Raw genomic sequence first — 20,647 nt, forward strand, 5'->3', positions numbered from 1 at the left:
CTAATTATTGTGGTTCGAACTCCAAGTTGCTATGTTAAAAGTGCTTCTGCTCTCTGCCACACTTTCTAAATAGCCCTTGTTCTTTATATAACCCGTTCTTAAAATCCTAGAGGTGACAGGAGATGATCTAGGAATACTGGAATGATTCCTTTGGCTTTGTGAAAGCTTGAACACACACACTTCGAAAATCAGTAAACTTCTTGAGTCCAAAAATGATGAATTATTTTTCCATGAATGTGGCACAAGAACTGTGTGAAACATAGTAGGCACATTTATCAACTCCTTGAGTCTAAAAATGATCAGTTATTCTCCCATGAGCCCTCAGCACCTAGTACAAAATTTGCTTGACACATAGTAGGCACTGGATAAGTGTTTGTTAAACCAAGGAGATACTAGCAGCTTGGTCAAGATGTTCACAGGAACACTAAAACAAAAATGCCAAGCCTGCTGAAGCCAGGGCATCTTATTTGTGAAATGGGAAAGAACCTATTGTAGATTTATGACTAGTCACTATTCTCTAATTTCCTGTTTCATGGTTTGTATTCAGTGATAATTTTAGATCGGGGTTGATAATATATCAGGATCAAATTTTTTCTCTAACGGGCCAGATAGTAAATATTTTAGGCGTTGTAGGCCAGCCATATATGGTCTCTGTGGCAGTTACTCAACTCAGCCATTGTAGTGTGAAAGCAGATATACACAAAGTAGAAATGAGTGAGTATGGCTGTCTTCCAATGAAACTTTCTTTATAAAAATAGGCTGCTGGCTAGATTTGGCCCAAGGGCCATAGTTGCCTGTTTCTGATTTTAAGGATTGAAATTTAATGGATTTTTAAAGCATATCAAAAAATGCTTTGTGGATGTTAACTAGACTTACTGTGGTGATTATTTTGCAATATGTATAAATATTGAATCATTATGTTGTACATCTGAAACTAGTATGATGTTTTATGTTAATTTTACCTCAATTTTAAAAAAAAAGATATTCTGTGAGTCAGCTTCCTATCTGGAAACAAAATGACCATATATAAAAGTCTTTTAAAAATAGACATGGCCTCTGTAACCATTAATGTAGGTCAGTGAGTTGATTTGGCTTTAGGTAGAGGACAGAGAGGTAGAGGTTGCATTCAGTGAGATCTCCCATTAATCTAACCATTGGTTTCAGATGTTGATTATTACGAGCTTATACCTTTTGGCCCAGGAATTTTTTCCTTGGAGTATATCTTAAGAAGTAATCAGTAATGAAGGCAAATATTTATGTATGGATATTTAACATGTCAATTTAAATAAAAATTTAGGAACCATTAAAATGTTCAACATTAGAAGAATGGTTAGGTGTATTATAATATAACATGAAAAAACATATCCATTGTCAGCCTCCCATCACAACATTTTTGGATCCTAGGATATTTAAAAGTTGTAAATGAAACTACCAAACTAGTAGAGTATGTTTCGTCTTCCTACTTTGACAAATGCACCTTCTAAATTACCTGGAAGGTCAGGTTTAAATTTAGAATTCTTGGACTCTGGAATTCCATGCTGAAATGTGATGGAATAGGGAGATCCAGCCCCCTACACCTCCCAGCTCTGTCTTAGTCTCTCACCAAGAGGGGCCTTACACACACCTGTGCGGAACCCAACCCTCACATCCAAAGTCCACCAACACACTCTGATCACTTGGCCATCCTTGGGCCTGGAGTGTACAGTGCTGTACAGTTGGCCCTTAGGATGGGCCTGTAGAAAGGTCTGAGCAGGGCCTCTTGGTCATGGGATTTCAGGATTCCATGTACCTCAAGAATGGTCTAGAAAGATGACATAGGCTCTTTGTGGATATATCCTTTCCCTGTAGACCCCTTTTTATGAAGAAGGGTTTAGCAAGAGGTGGGCCAGAGCAGGGCTGCTATATAATACTGGGTCCTGCCCTAGCTGGTTTGGCTCAGTGATTAGAGTGTCAGCCTGAGGACTGAAGTGTCCTGGGTTAGATTCCGGAAAAGGGCATGGACCTTGGTTACAGGCTCCGGCCTCCAGGTCTCGTGCAAGAGGCAACCAATCGATGTGTCTCTCTCACATTGATATTTCTCTCTCTTTCTCCCCCTTCCACCCTCTCTGAAAAGCAATGGAAAAAATATCCTTGGGTGAGGATAAATAAATAAATAAATAAATACACACACACACACACACACACACACACACACACACAAAACAATAACAACAACTGGGTCCTTGGCAGGATGCCTGTGCCTGGTTACATTGTCTAGTAACAGATTTTAAAAGCATGAGAAATGTTTTAATATGATTTTAGGTGAAAAGTTTAATAGTAAATATGTAGACTGATCTCAATTATGTGAAAATAAAAAGCAGAACTAGAAGGAAACATGTCTAAATGTTAAATGTAATTGTTTATGAGCGCTGAGATTAGAGTAATTTTTAAAAAATACTTGAACTTCTACAACAAACAAAGCCCAAAGTGAGTAGAAGAAAGGAAATGGTAAAGATCAGAGTAGAAATAAATGAAATAGAGTCTTAAAAAAAACAATGCAAAAGATGAATGAAAGCAAGAACTGATTCTTTGAAAAGATAAACAAGATTGACAAACCTTTAACCAGATTCATCAACCAAAATAAATAAAATCAGAAATGAAAGAGAAGTAACAACTGACACCAAAGAAATACAAAGAATTGTAAGGAAATATTACAAATAAGTATATGCCAATAAATTGGACAATCTGGAAGAAAAGGAAAAATTCCTAGAAACGTACAATCTTCCAAAACTGAATCAGGAAGAATCACAGAAACTGAATAGACATATTACAACTAGTGAAACTGAAGCAGTGATAAAAATTTTAAAAAACAAACAAAAAGTCCTGGATGGGATGGCTTTACAGGTGAATTTTAACAAACATTCAGAGAACAAACACCTATTCTTCTCAAACTATTTTAAAAATGTCAAGAGGAGGGAAGACTCCCAAGCTAATTTTACGAGGCCAACATTATCCTAATTCCAAAACCAGATAAGACACTACAAAGAAAATTACAGACCAATATACCTGATGAACACTGATGCTAAAATCCTCAACAAATATAGCAAAATGGATCCAGCAATACATTAAAAAGACCATATACACTGTGATCAACTGGGATCTATTTAGGGGATGCAAGAATGGTACAATATTCACAAATCAATAAATGTTATACACCACATAAACACAATGAAGTATAAAAACTACGTGATCATATCAATAGATGCAGAAAAAGCTTTTGAAAAAAATCCAGCACCCACTTATGATAAGAGCTCTCAGCAAAGTGGTAATAGAGGGAACATACCTCAATGTAGTAAAGGCCATATATGACAAACCAACAGCCAACATCATACTCAATGGGCAAAAGCTACAAGTGTTTCCCTTAAGACTGGAAACAAGACAGGAATGCACGCTTTCACAACTCTTATTCAACATAGTACTGGAAGTCCTAGCCATAGCAATCAGACAAGAATAAGAAGTAAAAGCATCCAAATTGGAAAGGAAGAAATAAAACTGTCATTATTTGCAGATGACATGATACTGTATATAGAGAATCCTAAAGATTCCACCAAAAACTACTAGAACTGATAAATGAATTCAGGAAAGTAGCAGGATACAAAATACCCAGAAATTAATTGCATTTTTATACACCAATAATGAACTATCAGAAAGGGAAACTAAGGAAACAATCCCATTTACAATTGCATCAAAAAAATAAAATATCACCCTAGCCAATTTGTCTCAGTGGTTAGAGCGTTGGCCTGCGGACTGAAGGGTCTCTGGTTCAGTTCAGGTCAAGGGCACATGCCTTGGTTGCAGGCTCAATCCCCAGCCCTAGTCATGGCACATGCGGGAGGCAACCAATCGATGTGTCTCTCTTACATTAATGTTTTTCTCTCTCTCTTCCACTCTCTCTGAAAAGCAATGGAAAAAATATCCTCATATGAGGATTAAAGATAGATGATGATAGATGATAGATAGATAGATAGATAGATAGATAGATAGATAGATAGATAGATAGATAGATAGATAGATAGATAGATGATAGATAGATAGATGATAGATAGATAGATGATAGATAGATAGATGATAGATAGATAGATAGATAGATAGATAGATAGATAGATAGATAGATAGATAGATGATAGATAGATAGATAGATAGATAGATAGATAGATAGATAGATAGATAGATAGATAGATAGATAGAATACCTAGGAATAAACTTAACCAATGATATGAAAGACCTATACTCAGAAAATTGTAAGACGCTGAAAAAAGAAATTGAAGAAGATACAAATAAGTGGAAGCCTATACTGTGTTCATGGATAGGAAGAATTAACATCATTAAAATGTCCATACTACCCAAAGCAATCTATAGATTCAACGCAATTCCTATTAAAATGCCAGTGGTGTATTTCACAGAACTGGAACAAGTATTCCAAAAATTTATATGGAACCACAAAAGACCCTGAATAACCACAGCAATCTTGAGAAAGAAGAACAAAATTGGAGGAATCACGTTGTCTGATATCAAACTATTCCACAAGGCCATAATAATCGAAACAACATAGTAATGGCATAAAAACAGACATATAGCCTGGCTGGTGTGGCTTGGTGGTTGAGCATTGACCTATGAACCAGAAGGTCACAGTTCAATTCCCAGTCAGGGCACATGCCTGGGTTTTGGGCTCAATCCCCATTGGGGGGTGTGCAGGAGGAAGCTGATCAATGACTCTCTTTGATGAGAGATTCTCTCTCTCTCTCTCCCTATCCCTTCCTGTCTCTCTGAAATCAATAAAAACATTTAAAAAATTAAACAAACAAAAACCCAAACATATAGACCAATGCAGCATAATACTACAATAATTGGTATTCTTTATCATAGTTCTCGGGAGGCTGAAAAAGATTATTTTTTACTCTCCTTTTGGTCTTTAAAATAGAATTTATTGCTTTTCTTATGATGAAAGTCTTAATAATGAAGGACATCCTAAAAATTGGTAGAGGAAGTCAGTGTGAGACAGTGAGGGCGGATCTTGGTTTGTATATCATCCTGACTCTTTACGAGCTGTGTAACATCGGGAAATCTTTCAGCTTCTCTGAACCTCAAATTGTTGTTTTTTCCTTTTTGAAAATGGGAATAAAATAGCTACCTCATAAGATGCTTGAGGGGAGTCATGTAACAGCACAGGAAGAGGACGTGGTGTGCAGTAAGCCTTTGGTGTTACTTCTCTCTCTACCCTCCACCCCATTCTGTGACTTGTGAGCCAAGAGTAGAACAGATATAGAAGTGCTCTGTATCTTGGGATGTTGGCACATTAATAGAAAACATGTAGAGCAGGTAATGATGAGCAGAGAACAGTATTCAAGCTAAGTACAAAGAGTGAATGTATTCGTGGTTTGGGGAGCATTGGTAATTCTTTTTTTTTTAGTCTGGTGAGAATTTCACCCAAATAAATGATGTTTGCATGTACATTAAAATAACTCAAACCCAAACGTTAAAATAATTCAGATCAGAACTCCCCAGAGGCTATAAGTGGAGTTTTTATGATCTTGGAAACATTTGTTATCTTGATAGAGAGAAACACATAATAGATCTTTTCAAAATTCACTTAGAGGCTTGGTGGGGGGTGTAAGCTGTTAATTTTGCTATAGAGTGGATTCCTAGCTATAGTCTGCTCATTGCAGTAAACCAGGGAAACATGTTTGTGACAAGCAAAAAGCAAATCTGCCACCTTTGCTGTAGTGCTATTGAAGACATAAGCAAAACTAGGACATGAGCAATTTCCTTTTGTTCCAGTCTTTGTCTAAGTGATGGAAGAGAGCAGTCTGGCTCAAATTACAGAAAATCAGAAAAAGTGCAATATTATGTTTAGAATACTCTTAAGATTACAGCTGAAATTTCTCTCCCAGATCTTTTTGTTGCTGCCAAATGACATTGACTCATTTTGATGGTGGCTGAAGAGATGAGGTCAGGATTATTGGACAGAACACCACATGCTGCTGTGTTCTTGGGACTTTCTGAGCTTGCTGCCTCCTGTTCTAACTGGCAGCAACAACCACCTCTTGCTACCGGGCTTTTGTAAAAAATAGTAGGTAATGTTTCCTGAAGGCTGTCAGTGTACACTGCCTACTAAAATATTAATTTTTAAACATTTTTCAGAGACATATACATAACCCACATCATTGGGGAATAAAGAGTTCCTGATTTTTCCAGAGAATCATGAATGCATAACATTTTTTAGTTGTAGAGGATCTTTAAAATGTATTCTCCGAGATGCTTAGATTTTAAAAAGTAATAATTTTATAGAAATCTTTCTAAAGATTATTATAGATTATTAATTGCTTAATAAGTGTAACTTAATCTTGATTGTTTGGTTATTTTCAGTATCTTAGTTTTGGGCCAAGCTGTAGACCCGAACATTGTACTCCTAACGTAAAATGGCTCCAAATTGTTGTATATTTTTAGTTCTCTTATCTCCTTTTAAAAATTATTTTTCTGTCTTCACTATCAGTGTCAGATTTAAAGCTTCACTTTTTTTTTCTGTCATTGCCCTTGTTCCTGGCATCTGACTCCTTTTAACCGGTCAAAAGCTGGGAATTGTATAAGCAGATTTCTTCAAAGTGAATCTAAAATAAGAGGAAACAAGTTTGGGTGAATGTCTGAGTGGCTCCTTTTGAGTCAAGTACAAGTACTTTTAGAATGAATTTTGTGGTGTCTATTGTGTCTGTATACTTATTTGCTTACTTTTACATGATGGACTGTGTTTCCAGTAGTTGAGAATTCTGAGTCAGTGACCCTGAAAGAGAGACATTGTTACCGTATTTGAATTGTTGGAAAAATTGGACATGTATGTACTTATGCTTCTTATAAATACTATTTAATGAAAGGACTATACACTCAGCACATAGATATTTAATTCATGTTTACTGAACCTGACTGAAGAAGCACTATATTATCCTATCATTTTGGCTAAGAGTGAAAGATGCATTAGAGAGCCTAGTTTGTGGGAGGCTGAGTGCAAATGTATGCCTATTTCTATGGTGTCATTTGGTTCATAGGGGAAAGTTAAATCTTGATTAAATATGAAAAGTATTATTCACACAATAAAATAACAGGTAGCTGGAAGTTCTAAATAACTGGCAATTGTTTTAATCTTTATTATTGCAGATGTGCCTAACTAAGGGAATTGCTCCACTTTTCTGCTCTAGAAGGAGACCATATTTGGGATAAGCAAATTGCTACATATGAGGACTCCTCCTGGGTCTTAAGGTTACAGTTCTCAACAGCATTTCTCATGACATCATGATATAGTTGTAGTTTGTGATGACTTGATACACAAGACTGACCTTTTCATCACTCTTAGGACACTCACTGGAATTTGAGAATGATTTTTTAAAAATTATTGGTAAGAGTTTGTTTTATTGATCTTTATTTTATATTAAGTTTAGACATAATTTTGTAACTTTTGAGCTTCCTAATGTCACCAAAGTCTCTTTAGTAGAGAAATTCTACTTGTCTTATCTGTTTCTGTCCAGTTAGGCTAAAGAAGTTGCCATAGAGCTTATAAAGAGAGTGTTTTCATGGGATGAACCTTCTTTCTAGTCTGAAGCTTTTTGGTAAAATATTATTACATAACAACCTTGCAAGATAAATGTTAATATTTTCTTTTGTAAGATGAAAGTGGAGTGCTAGAGAGATTAAAGAATTTTCCAAGTTTACATAAACAGTGAGTACTATAGCTAGAATTTGAACCTTGGTCATCCAACTCTAGAACTGTACCTCTCAAACACTTATTCTATATCATACACTGATAACATCAGGAACAAGTGAAATATAGAGAATGGATTTACTGGGGGTGAAATGTTGGTTATAATAAGTTTACACAAATGGCAGCATTATCTGCTATTCATTTTTGATGGACAAATAACCAAATATCTGCTAGATTCCTCCTTATACCTCTCTTCTGTGCTCAGATGCAACCTAGAAATTGAGTGAAGTAATGGCCACACTGCTCAACACTATATCACAGAGAATATTTATCATGCTGGCTTGTTGTGAAGGTATAGCTGTATAATTTTTGGTCTAATATTAGCTAGTAAATTATAATAAATTGGGAGAGTCCATTGATAAGTAAAGCTACTTAATAAATGTCCTTAAAAAGGAAATTGGTTATTAATTATGATACATTTATATGGTAGAATTCTATAATAGTCTTCAAAGATTATGGATTTTTTTCTACCGTAAAAAAATATAGATGGAGATATAAAAAATAGCAGTGTATACAATATAACTTCTAGTTTTGTGAAAGAAATTACACACACATACACAAAAACTAAACAAAAACTAAGGTAATGTAGGAAAAATGTTAAAAGTTGTTTTTGTTAGAATTAGGTTCAGCAATGAGTAACAAACAGGTAAGAAATCATGGCTTACGTAAAATAGGTCTTATTTTTCTCTTACTTTTAGAATATCCCAGGGGGGACAAGCTAGGCCTGAGACTGCTTCAGGCTCTTACCCTTCTTTTGCTCCACAATGTGTGGCTTCCTTGCCTGAAGTAGACCTCATACCTCGAACTGTCTTCTCCACAGTCCTTTTCCATTTTCAGTAGTAGTTTTATATTCTTGTTAAAAATTTTTTATTTGAGAGAGAGAAACATCTATGTGAGAAACATCATCCGTTGCCTCCTGTACACACCCTGACCGGAAATCAAACCTGCCACCTTTTGGTGTATGAGACAACTCTCCAACCAACTGGGCCACACCGGCCAGGGCTTTATATTCTTCTCTTTTTTAAAAAATATGTCTTTATTGATTTCAGAGAGAGGGAGTTGGAGAGGGAGAGAGAGATAGAAGCATCAATGATGAGAGAGAGTCATTGAATGGCTGCCTCCTGCACCCCCCCCCCCCGCCCCTCACCAACTGGGGATCGAGCCCGAAACCTGGGCATGTGCACTGACCGGGGATTGAACTGCAATCTCCTGGATCATAGGTCGATGTTCAACCGCTGAGCCATGCCAGCCAGGCTTTATATAGTTTTTATAAAAGTGAATGTGCTGGGTAGTCATGTAGTTTAGTGAATAAACCATGTTGCTTTTCATTAAAATGTCATATTGATTTTATTTATATTTGTAACACTTTAATACAAATTTGAATTGTTAATACAAATTATCTTTTAATTTGATATAATAGATGCCAATAAAACAATAATATGAAAATAAGACTGCTGCTGTCTTCTGAAAAGAGTTTGTGTTCTCTTTGGCCTGGACCTCTAATATATGAAACTGATCATTAAACAAGTTCTTCCCATTTAGAAATTTTCCTAGCAGTAAGAGTGGCATTAACTAGCCTGCTGTTTCTTCAAACTCTTTCTCTAAATGTGCTCTCATTTCCCATTTGGAACGTGCAGCCTTTTGGCAGATGTCTGCTCTTTTTTTCTTTTTTCACCTAGTTGTCTCATACTTATAGACTGGTCTGGCCACAAAATCCAGTGAGCTGTTTTGGTTTATGAAATAAACCATAAATCTTTGAATTTCTGGGGCAACTGTTAAAAATTAGAATTCATAGTAGGAGTCATAGAATTCCTTTGGAAAAGAAGTAAAAGTAAAAAAAAAACAAAAAAAAAAACAAAAAACCTTATTAAAAACAAATTGAAAATCTTATTTTCCAAAGGTTTCAATCTGTTCTTTAATTCCCTCCTCTGGGGCCCAGGGGTTAGTGACATAGGGTAAAAAAAAGACCTTTGGCCCGTGATTCTACAAAATTACACAGAAACAGGGCAACACTTCCTTAACTAGCACATCCAAATAAAAAGCACATTTACTCAGATGTTCAAACTAGAAACTTCCCAATCACCCTAGGTTTCTGCTACCCTCCTTACATCTTCTAGCAGGTCACTAAATTCCATGAGTTCAACGTCCTACATAAGCCTTGAATAAATAGTCCTTCGTTGTCTTTTGTTGTTGTTAATACTCACCCAAGGATATTTTTTTCCATTGATTTTTTTTTTTAGAGAGAGAGGAGGGGAGAGAGAGAGAAAGAGAAACATTGATGTGAGAGAGACACATTGCTTGGTTGCCTCCCGCACATGCCCCGACAGGCCAAGGATCAAGCCTGCAACCAAAGTACCTATGCTTTTGACTGGGAATCAAACCCTCGACCCTTTGGTCTGCGGGCTGATGCTCTAACCAGTGAGCAAAACTGCCTAGGGCCTTCATTGTCTTTTGCCAGACCATTTAAATCCTCTCCTTCCCAAGCTCCCTGGTTTTTGACTGTTCCTCTTCCGGTTCCCATTCCAATGTCTTCCATTTGGTCTGATGGATTACCTTTTTGAAAAACAAATTCTATCATGTTACTCTTTTGCCTCCAGTTTTTAAGAACTCCTCTTTATCTGTTAGGAAAAAAAAATTTAAGCCTAATTGCCTTCCTTAACCTAGCTTCACTCTAGCCTAATTCCTGCCATCCTGCCTTCATGTGCTCTAGGACTCAGACACGCAAAGTGACACCTATTTCTTTTGCCCCACGTTCCCCATCCTTTCTCTGTTGCGCAAACTTCTGCTCACCTTTGAAGTCCTAAGTGCCACCCCCACCTCAGCGCCAGGCTTCTTCAGTGTTCTCTAGTACACTAAGTATGTTCTCTACTACACGGTATGCAGCTTTCACATCAGTCCCTCTGAGCTGTGAACTTCAGGATGGTATGGTTGTATTCATGAATGTATCCTTGGCGTCTCTCAGTGCTTGACACCTACAGGAACAAAAGAAGTGTTTGTTGAATTCAGTAGAAATAAAGACAAGTATAGAATATGCCTTTTGTATCCCAGTAAGACCCCAACCTGCAAACAGTGCCAAGACAGCCAGGAAACCAGGTGGTAAAGCTGAGCCAGAGGAGGCACACACAGGCCCGCAGTGGTTCAAATAGAGGCCTGAGTAATTGTCTGTTTCCAGCCCTTATGTCACCCTGGCCTGCCCTTTTCTTCCTAATTTCCTCATTCTTTTTTTTAGTCACTCAGAAGTGTCCATTTAGCTCAATCTATTGGGCTTGCTCCTTTCTCAGCACTGAAGACTCCCATATTGCATGCACATGTGTGCATGTTCGTGTGTGTGTGTGTGTCTCAAGATAAAATCCCAGAAATAGAGCTGGATGTGCCCACTTAGAGAGTTGAATGGGGGAGGGGGGAGAGCAACAGAGATCAATAATAATTAGCTGTTATGTGCCAAGTGTTTGCCAAATGCCAGGATTTACATTTAATGTTTACAATACCCTGCAAGGTGAAGGCATGATTATTATCTCTACAGAGAGGTAACTGAGGCAAAGGGAGACTGAATTACATGCCTCCTTGGAAGCAGGGGAGGTGGGATCCAGTCACTGCATGTCTTACTACAAAGTCGATTCTAGGAACACAATTATAAATATTTGTAATGGACCACATTACAACTGATCCTTTCGTACAGAGATATCACTGAAGGGCAAAAGAATGAAATGTTAGTTTTTCCCTGAGTGCGAGCACTAGTGGGTTTTATTTTGTTTTGCTTTGGGCTTTTTTGTCAAAGACTTAAATTTTTAGAGCAGTTTTAGATTTATAGCAATACTAAGAGGAAGGTACAGAGATTTCCCTTACACACTGGTGGGTTTTTCTCATCAAGGATTATTACAGGCAAGTGGATATTCCTGTTGAACTTGGACTTGAATCTCACACACCACATTGCTTTTTCACCCAGTAGTCCAACCTGCAAACAGTAGCCTGGAGGGGAAAGAGGAAGATTTGTCTGATCCTTCCTGGGTCTTACACAACAGGCCTTGGGCAGCACTAATAGCCTCTTACTCAAGTTCCATTCTAACCAGTTAATAAGTGTTTATTGACCTTGACAAGATGCTATATACAGTGTGTAACAGACATACAAAAATGACTAGGATTGGTTCTTGCCACCCTCCCCACCAAACACACACACACAATCCTGTTGGGAAGACTAGTCATTCACAAAAGCACTGTTAACGATGTGGAACTGTTGGTGATGTGAGCTCTTGAGAGATTTCTGGGTCCTGGGCTAGTGAGGGAACACTTTGGAGTCCCCTCTGGGATGTCTGCCTGCATTCCCCGTCTGGCCCTCTCTTCTGTGTTACTTTCACTACCAGCTCATTCTCTGCTGGTTTCCAGCTTCTCTATATGTAAATTCTGTGTTATATTCTACATTCAGAATGCTTAGTGTTTCTCTTCATCCACAAGAATTTTCCCAGGTCTTTATCCTGGATATAACTTTTTTTCCTAGGTCTTCAAAGAGCAAATCAATCCTGAATACAGCTCTGTCATTTAAGAAAAACCAAAACTAAGCCACTCATTGTGGAACATGTTCTGCTTAGCTGGAGGAGACAGGCCAGCTGGAAGAGAAGCCCCACGGTGGGTCAGGCAGTGGCAGCCTGTCCTAATAACCAAGCCAAGGGGGACACCAATAAGTTGGAGCTACCAGTGTGAGGGCTAGCCTCACTGTTTGGGAATTGGAAGGATAAACAAATATTTTCACAGGGTGCGTCCAGAACTGAGTAGTCAAGGTCACTGTGGTGCAGACAGAACTCATAGTGTCATTGTGTCCTGGTGTCTGGGCTCTAGTGGCCTTTTGTTGGCAGCATCTAGAAAGAACACAGAGCTTGCTGTAACCTCTACTGTTGATATTGGGTGTGCGCTTTCCAAGCTTAGAGAGATTTCTAGATCTGTTTCCATTTCATGTAGATTGCTTTGAAAGTGGAGCCAGGCTTGCATTTTCTGTGGGTTGGGCCTTTGCTCAGTATGCTTTGCTCCCCAACTTGAAACTGACCTGTAGTGCTCTGGTTCATTCATTCCACCCAAGGAAGTGGGAGGTACTCACAAGGAGGTACTCTTGTTTCCACAGATGGGGGTAACAACACATAGACATACCTAAATCTCTCTGAGAAAATTTTACTATGATGAGTCTGAAAAAGGAAAATGTAGAGGAGTGTTGGGAGCACTTTCTTCCTTGAAACACCTGATTTTTTTGGATGGTAACATATACAGTTTGGGGTGTCGCCCCTCCCGCCCCGATAGTCATGATGTAGGTAAGAAGTATTGAATGACTTAAGATCAAAAGTATCAGACTTTCCTTATTGTTGTTGTTTTTAATGGGAATGTCCATCTACATACAGTATAGTATATAGTACTTTCAACAGTATATATCATTGTTGCATGGCTTTGAGCATTTTCTTCTTTCAAAGTAGACAGCAGGCCAATTTATCTGTAGAGGTTTTTATCTGGCTTCAAAATCAGTGCCTTGTCATTAGCAAACTTCACTTACTAGTTTTAGTCAAGTCTAAGCTGCACAATGGTTGAATTGGTGACTATTATGTTTGTTTAACTGCTGTAAAGTAAGTTTGCAACAATAGATGCTTGCACTTAAATAGGCCTGCAGAGCATTGGGGCCCTATCAATCATGCAGAGATTTCCCTCCTGCTGTCCCTTCTGATGGACAATTCTGCTGATGTGGATATTCAAAAAGAAGGGATCAGGAAGAACAGATGATGGATAAAGACAATCTTCTGTCTTGAGAGGAAATCAGAGAAATCCTTTTAAGGAATTTCTTTGTCATGGTGTCAGAAGATTAATTATGCTCGTGTGAGAACAGCTTTCTCATTGGGTGAAAAGAGACATTATCCTTCTGACTTGTGACAGAAGATTTTCAAAGAAAGAGAGTTAAAGATTTCAGCTACTCTGAAATCTCCTTACTCTGTTGTCTTCTCCGCATTCTCCCAGACCGGTGGATTACATCCATGACATTGTGACATTCAATGAGTAATTAATGAATCTGGAATTTTTGTTTCAAGCAACTCCTCCCTCTCTCTCGTGCAGATCTCTTCAGAGGCCTTAATACCTGAGTTAGTACATCATATTTTAAAATAACATTATAATACTATAGATGAAACTTATTACAAGCCAGAAATGGTAGCTTGTTATAAAAATGTGCAGGAAGAAATACTGCAGTACAACCCAAAACTTGTACCTAGTAAACACAATTTTAAACAAGGTAAATAATACTATAATCTGAAAAGGTGTCTTTAAAAATATCTACCTCTTAATTGTATAATTTAATCTAGATGTAAATAGTGATCATATTTAAGATATATTCTGCATAACCTCTCTAAGCATATCAAAGCAGTAATCAGAGAAGCCTTTGAAAGTTAGAGACAAAATACATTGAATAAAACATAACAACAGTAAAGTTGTTTCAAATAACTTTATTTTCTGGATAACTGAAGCCTTAAAACTTAAAAAAAATATTTCAGTAAAAGGTCTTCCTATATAATACATTACTTAATACTGTCTTTGAAATAATGCACATTAACTGACCCAGGGTTCTAATTATAAAGATCTGCTATTATGCTACACTGAATAAAGTGATATCCTCAGTGACTGTTGATGTATTGAGTGTGGGGGTGTTTGCTCCTACACTAAATGGACTGACCAGCCACATTTTTATTTTTACCACTACTTTTTGTATATATGCAGACTTTTACCTTCAGATGAGTTATCAGTTCTCCCCAGAATCTATGTGTCCTGTTGCTGGTAAACTGCTATCTTGCTTTATACCTAAGGGTGAACCTGTACCTGATATACAAATCAATCACATTTATTTCATTAATTCATTGTAAAAATATTTTTTTTTTCTTATTTCCAGATACTTTACTGGTTCTAGGCTGGATGGTTGAGTTTACCCAGAGTCTGATGTCTGAAAGGGTGTATGACTGTGTACACACATGCACACACACACATGTAAATTAATTGTATCAAACACTATGTATAATGCATTATTTTAGTGACTCTGCAAATATGTATCACCAGTGGAACACTTTTACATTGGAGCCTTAAAAACAGATTTGCAGTGACCACCCCACTCTAAACACTCCTTCCCTATTTTTCTGTGCCCCCAACACTACTGCTGTGAAATGGTAGCTACACTAAATAAGAATCAACTACTAGATTGCATGAGGAAAAAAATCTTTAAACTGAGCATTAAATATTAGCTGATGTTAGTAATTGTAAATATTGCAGTAAATGTAGTAATTGTAGGGCAGGATTCAGATTTTTGTGAGAGTCATAGCCAAGGTCAAATAAGTGAGTGAGTCTTATTTTAATTCACACTTGATCGTGATACCTAGATGAATAGATTTAAGTTCAAAATTCAGGATTCTTGTGTTTCAAACAGGATCTAGAATTTGATATATTACCAAGTCTATATTCAGTTTGAGTTTTGAAGATGATAACGAGATGATTTTCATAAAATTCACAAACTATTTAAGAAATATTCCCAGGAAATGAAAGTCTGGGAATCGATACAATCTCTTTTCTTCCTGCTTTAAAAAGAGGGAACAGTTTGCATTTTATCTTCCTGAAAGAAAAATCATCTCATTGTGCCACTCTTAGCAGAATGAGTTAAATTTTGAGAGGGCTTTAATTAAAACTAGAGGCGATTCACCTCTATGACATATGACACTTGAAGAAAAAACTGTTTACTAATGACTAAAAAATATAGCCAGTTATAGAATATGCTTCTCTCATTGTCTTTCTGACCCTGCCATTAAAGGAGAAGAATCAGCTTATCACCACCAGCTGCATGAATTCAGTAGAAAAGAACTTCAGGGTTTCTCCCTGCTAAACCCTTGCTGAGCTGTTCTGGTGCTACATAAAAGTGGGTCATTTGTACCTAAAATACGTTACCAATGCTCATTAATCTTGGTGATGGTGTTCTCTCTTTTCCTGCAAGAAGCAAGATGAGGGGATGTTATGAGAGAAAGGAGGTGTGTGTTTTTAAAAATGGGTGTGTAAATAAATCATAGGGGAAGGTCATTCGATATTTTGTAGCCTGGTCCTTTTGATAATGAGTATGTGATCTAAATACCAATAATGGTTTTGTGGTGTATTTTATATCATTTACTAATAACATAGAATGGGTTCAGCATGAAAAGGAATGTTACAACAATTTGTGAGAAAGATAGTGTGTATCTTTGGATGTATACCAAGAAGATCCTTAGTCTGGAAACAAATGGTGTGTCAGACCAAACTAATGTGAGAAGACAGAGGAATCAAGGACAAAAGATGTTTTTCTTTGGTTGTGTTATTTTTAATGTAAAAGCTCTATTATTCTACTTCTTACACACAGTGATTAAAAGGGAAAATTAACTGAAAACTCGAGAGTTTCTCAGCTGTTAAACGAATCTTAGGAAGACCTTGATTATAGTTTCTATAATGGCTTTGCATTTCTTAAAATAATTTCCTCCATAATCGTTTTTCATCTAAACAGTGGAAGAATGCTAGATGGACAAAGCTGCATTGACCTTCCCTCTTGGTCTTCTCTGTTGATTGGCAGGTTTCAAAGGTTAAACTAGCTACGGATGAAATGTAATCATTAGTGATTTGGTTCCTTTCCAGATCCCTCTGGAAACAGCAATAGCCAACTTCGTTCATTTAATAAAGAAAGAAAGAAGAAAAAAAAGGTCATTCCCTGAGCAGTTTGGAATGGGAAGCAGCCGCAGTCTCCTTCCTTCTTACTTAAATAAACAAGCTAAATGGAAAAATAAACTTTGCTTCTTCACATCTGGTACAAAGCTTCCTCTTTTGTTGAAAGTTCACATGCTCCCTCAGCTGTGCCTGATCGTGTGAATCAGGTGTCTTCCTTCCTCCTGTAAAGTCACTTGTGCAGCTACACTAAGGGGAAACCCTGCCTGCTTTAACAGCCCAAGAACATCGTTACTAAGCCCTCAAATTGGGAGTGACATCAGATGAAGTCCAACCCAGCCTTCTATATATCTGTTAGTGGGAAAGCAACAGGGTCTAATGACAGTGATGCAGCCAGAAAACATAAGCAAATGAATTCTGCTGCATTCCCCTTACATCCAGTCATATCATACTTACTGGTGTGCATGAGCTCTCCTTAATGTGACTCATTTTTAAATTTATTTCCCCTTATGGTATACACTGACTTTGGCAACCCAGAGCAGGATGTTTCAGGCAGCGGGAGCGTGATTTCTAAGGCACACTGCCATTTACTAACCACCAGGATACTGCTACTCATCAGAATTTATCTTTGCAGACTTCTCAGAACTCCCCTTCCTCCGGCATCTATTCTCTAATGAAATACTTTAATAATTGGTATATAATAATATTGCAAATTTTTTGTCTTAACTTTCTTGTGAAATAGGTGTTTCGTGTGCAGCCACCTTTATCTCAGGATTTCACAGACTAGATGCTATGTTCTTAGTACATAGTTGAACATTCCACAATATGAATTCGAAGAAACAGACCCTTCATGTATCATAAGAGCCAATTTTCATTACTTAAAACTTGATTAGAAGCCATTGTGGAGGGGAAAAGTAGAATAATAAAACAGGGAGGAGTTGGGGTTTTTTTTCTTTGCATCCTAAGTGGAATGTCATCCCAACGTTTTTATGAGAACAATATTTTTCAGGAAGCTTTTGGAATTCTTTCCTTTGTTTTTAGTGCTCCAACTAATTTATTTTTTTTTTAAGGTTTTACAGTTAAAACCTAGTTGATAAACAGTGTTTAATTTTTTTGATGCTCTAGTTTCTCAACTGGGCCAGCCTGAAAGGAACAGGTAAAGGTCAGATGCCACAGGCATGCAGGAAGTGGTGGAAAGGAGACATACTGCTCATCCCAGGAGCAAGTTGCTGTTGCCATGGTGAAGTGTTCTTTCCTGACTCTCTTGTGCTCTTAGGTACCTCCTTGGGCCATAATCACAGAATGACAGGGGGCTTAGTAGGTACCATTATTGGTTCATTTTTACTTTCCAAAGGTCGGAGATTGAATCACAAAGCAGACAAGTATCTAGTCCTAGAATCAGACTGCTAAGTTTTTTTCTTTCTTTTTAATGTGTTTGGTTGTTACAAACAAGTATCCTGTTTAACAACTTTAATCTCTTGTCTCTCTCTTTTTTTTTTAAATCCAAATAAGTGGTTTTCTAACTCTAGTGTCATAGAAGTATCTGGGGTTAGGGTTGGTAAACCTGGCAACCCTTTCTGTGATACTCAAAATGCAGGTAGATTCCTGAGTCCTGCCTAAGAACCAGTGACTCATAAACCTCTGAAAGAGAGGGTGAGGAATCTGCACAGTAAACGTATTTTTCAGATGACTCTAATCCAGCCTTTGAACTAGACTTTGTGAGAAACACTGATCTAAATTATTCCAAACTCAGAGGGTTTCTCAGTATCCACACTGGTTTCATCAGGAAATATCAGTAGTAATTGCAACCAGATTTTCTATTTTGTTACATTCAGGTCAAATATAGCAAATGCTGTAGCAATTGTTGAAACAAATGGGAACATCCGTTCTATTCTTCCTCAGTATGACTCCTGATTTAATCATTCAGCACTTTCTACCATCCGACCGACCAGCAGTGACTTTCAGAGCCTCTTTGGACACCCGTGTCAGCAGGACTGACCCACGCCACCTCACTTGACTATAGATTGTCTCCATCCATAGCTGTGATTGTTTGTTTCTCCATGCTGTTTCTTCCTGGGATTCTCCTTGGTTTCTTTACTTTTTATCCAAAAACAAAGAGCACTTTGTCTTCCAACTTATGCCATCAATTCACAGACCTCAGCTCCATTAGGAAGTTCCTTAAATTTTGCTTCTCAACAAAAAAATGTTCCCAGGGTAGGTAATAGGATGAAAGGCTATAACAGAGCGTAAAGATCTTATTTCTGAATGAAATTTTGTCATTCTGAGTTAAGTTTTAAATCTCTCTTATTAGAAAGTTAAAGTTTAAAAAATGCCAATAGTGAAGTCAAAGTTTATTTAGTTATATAGAATCAAATAAGAGTGAGGTAGAAATCCCAGTTTCTTTTAGTTTGACTTCTATAATAGACTAAAAATAGCTTAATAATTGTTTTCAAATCTAAATCATTTTTTTTTTTTTTTGGATGTCATTCTGACCTCAGAAATTTCTATTTAGGGATTTTCACAATTTGTGTAAGTAAACTCATGTTTAAACAACCTAATAGTCATTCGTTCTCTCTTGAGTTATAAATAAAATTATGATTATAGTTTGGACCATTTCACATATTCTTTTCTGCTACTATAGAGAGCCGTGTAATTTAGCTTGAAGAACACAACATATAGGGTTTAACGGATGTAGGTTTGAACCTCAGCACTGTAAGCTTTTTTAAACAAGTCACTCAATTTTCCAGAGTCTATCTTCTCATGTAATGAATACAATATGTATCTCAGAGTGTTATTATGAGGTTTTAAATGAAGTAAAGTATATCAAAATTCCCAGTGTAGTTCTGAGGTGAAAATTCAGGTTAATTTAAATTTTGGTTGCATCTAATGACAGGAAACCTCTCTCAACCTTAGATAAAGATAAAAATTTGTAGGTCTGTTATTTTCATAAGTTTTTCTTTGACCGACCTAAAATTATCACATTCCTATAGAGAACTAGACCCTAAGACATTGTAATTGTTTCATTTTTATTCTCGTTGCTTTTTTTTTTAATCAGTAAAGCATAGTTTATCGATGAACCCAAGGGTAGCTTATCCTTTTGGCAGTTACCCTACTAAGTGGTAAGATTGTATATCTATTTTTTGCTTCCTTTGCATCTTCTAAGATCCCTGCCAGTTCAGCTCATGCTCCCCACCACCACCCACAGGAGTTGATGATATAGGTATATATAATGTGGTCTCCACCACCACAACCCCTCACATTGCAGCATAATAGAAAAAAAACATTGGTTCTGGAGTCAGAAATGCATTTGAGTAGTTGGCTACTTATGAGTGTGGTAATCTCATAAAGATTAACTGAGATAATTTGCATGAAATTACTCTATAAAGTATAAAAGCATTATTTTTCCTGTGGTTAAGGATTTATATAAGGAAGAGCCTTGACATTTATTGTATGCCTAATATATGCCAAGTGCTTCATATACCTTCTCTATAAATCTATGAGGTAGGAGATATTATTCTCATTTTATTTTAATTATCTTTATTTTTGAAAGAATTACAGATGTCCCCCTTCCCCCCCCCATTGTGTTATAGATAACTAGCCTCAAGCCACATGATTATAAAGTAGTAGAGTATATTTGAATCAGACTTATTACTCGCTACACTGCCTGTTTTCATCAAAGCAGCAAAGCTCAGGCCAGTCTTGCTCCTGCCTCTTGACTATCAAGGAGAGAGGAAAGGAGTAGATGAGACAATAAAAGGAGACTCTCCACATAGGTAGTTAGCAAATAAGGAACTATTTGAGAAAATACACTGCTACTGACTTGATAGGGCGTATTTCTGCCACTGTCTGTGACAAAACTGAAAAGGCCAGAGAGGCCACAGCCTCTGAGGAGGGTTTCTTTAGTGCCCATGTCCTCTTACAGGACTTTCAATAAGTAATTATTTATGTTTTATATCAGCCTTATTTGGCTTAGCAATATGGATACCTTAGTGAATAAAACTGGCAAACAGTATAGGAAGTTATTAAATTTATTTATCGTAATTCCCTAACCACTCCCACCCCAAAAGAAAACAAAACAAAAAACAACAAATCTCAGCCTTGTCCACATGGAAATAAAGGTTTTTCTTCCACATTTTCAAACTTAAGCATCTAAATTATGTTAGAGTTTAA

The 20,647-nt window shown here is 37.0% G+C and overlaps 1 protein-coding gene across 1 annotated transcript in view; it reads left to right on the forward strand.

Moving 5' to 3' along the window:
- GREB1L (GREB1 like retinoic acid receptor coactivator) overlaps positions 1–20,647 on the forward strand; it is a 201,713-nt gene that overhangs the window by 63,009 nt on the left and 118,057 nt on the right. The window lies entirely within an intron of this gene.

Source organism: Miniopterus natalensis, chromosome 7 (assembly GCF_054644295.1).
Source record: "Miniopterus natalensis isolate mMinNat1 chromosome 7, mMinNat1.hap1, whole genome shotgun sequence".
Lineage (NCBI taxonomy): Eukaryota > Metazoa > Chordata > Mammalia > Chiroptera > Miniopteridae > Miniopterus > Miniopterus natalensis.